Raw genomic sequence first — 1,317 nt, forward strand, 5'->3', positions numbered from 1 at the left:
GGCAGACCAAATGTTGACATATCTTTCTTCATTTGGTTGTAAGTATTCACACAGCACACATTTACTTCCTTTGAACAACACTGAATTCACTTTAAAAGCAATCATTTTGAACCCAAACCACCAAATCCAAATAATAAAGGAAGCCAAGTGATGAAGAGTAGTGAATAAACGCTGTAACTATGCCGACAGAAGATTACTGCCAGAAGGCAGCCAACTAACTTCCTGCATTCATGTTAATGATATATTCTTGTCAAATATTCCACACTTAGGTGAAAAATAATTTCCAAGGAAGATAGGTCAGCATGTCAGCAAGCTGGATTGTGTCAATGCTACTTACAACACTTAAAAATTAAACTGTCATTAGGGACTGTGTTAACACTTTATCGTTTCATTGTCACCAAGGTCAGAAGATGTTCTGAATCCAAAGGGGCAATATTTTTGATGTCAGAAATGGTGGGAGAAATATCAGGATTTTTTTTTTTCTAAGAGAGAATAAAAATGTATCTTTGTGAGCAACACTGTATTAATAGCAGAACTGAGATGAGGGGACAAGGATTTAAATCTCGCAAGTTTCAGCTGCTAAATGAAAAATCAGCGGTTTGAATCCACCAGCCGCTCTGTCAGAGAAAGGTGTGGCAGAGTACTTCCTTAAAGATTACAGCGTTGGAAGTCTTATGGGACAATTCTACTTTGTCCCACAATGTCACTATGAGTTGGAGTTGACTCTACAATAGATTTACTTTGTGTTTTAGTTTCTTTAAACCATTCTCTTTAGCTGTAACCCAAAGCAGTTTCTGACTGACTGATCTGAACGATGAATATGAACACTTCCGACTTTGTAGGAGGATTGAACCCTTGGATGAGCTGAGATCATATAATAGTTCCATATGACCCATTTCTATGGATTCTTGGCTTCTATGTCTAACAGTCTTCTCAGAGCCCTTTAGATTCATTCTGCTTCCCACCTAAGTGCCGACTTAATACATACTGCATCCAAGATCCCAGCATCACCTCTGAATACCCAGAAAGTTCTCATGAGGATTGCAGTACTGTCAGATATGTCAAGTCTGTTGGAATGTCCTGTAAGGTGACCAGGTAGGAGAGTGGGAGACAGGCTGGAAAGGAGCAGAGGGAACAGTGTTCTAGACATTATAACCAGTTGCTGTTGAGCCAACTCAGACTCATAGTGACCCCATAGGTGCAGGTCAGAACTGCTTCACAGGGTTTTCAAAGACTGGGCTTTCAGAGTAGACCACCAGACCTTTCTTCCAGGAAGCCTCTGTTGTTGTTGTTGTTATTTGCCGTCGAGTCAGCCCC

Source organism: Orycteropus afer, unplaced genomic scaffold (genome assembly GCF_000298275.1).
Source record: "Orycteropus afer afer isolate SDZICR_OR568_19922 unplaced genomic scaffold, OryAfe1.0 scaffold00170, whole genome shotgun sequence".
Taxonomy (NCBI): domain Eukaryota; kingdom Metazoa; phylum Chordata; class Mammalia; order Tubulidentata; family Orycteropodidae; genus Orycteropus; species Orycteropus afer.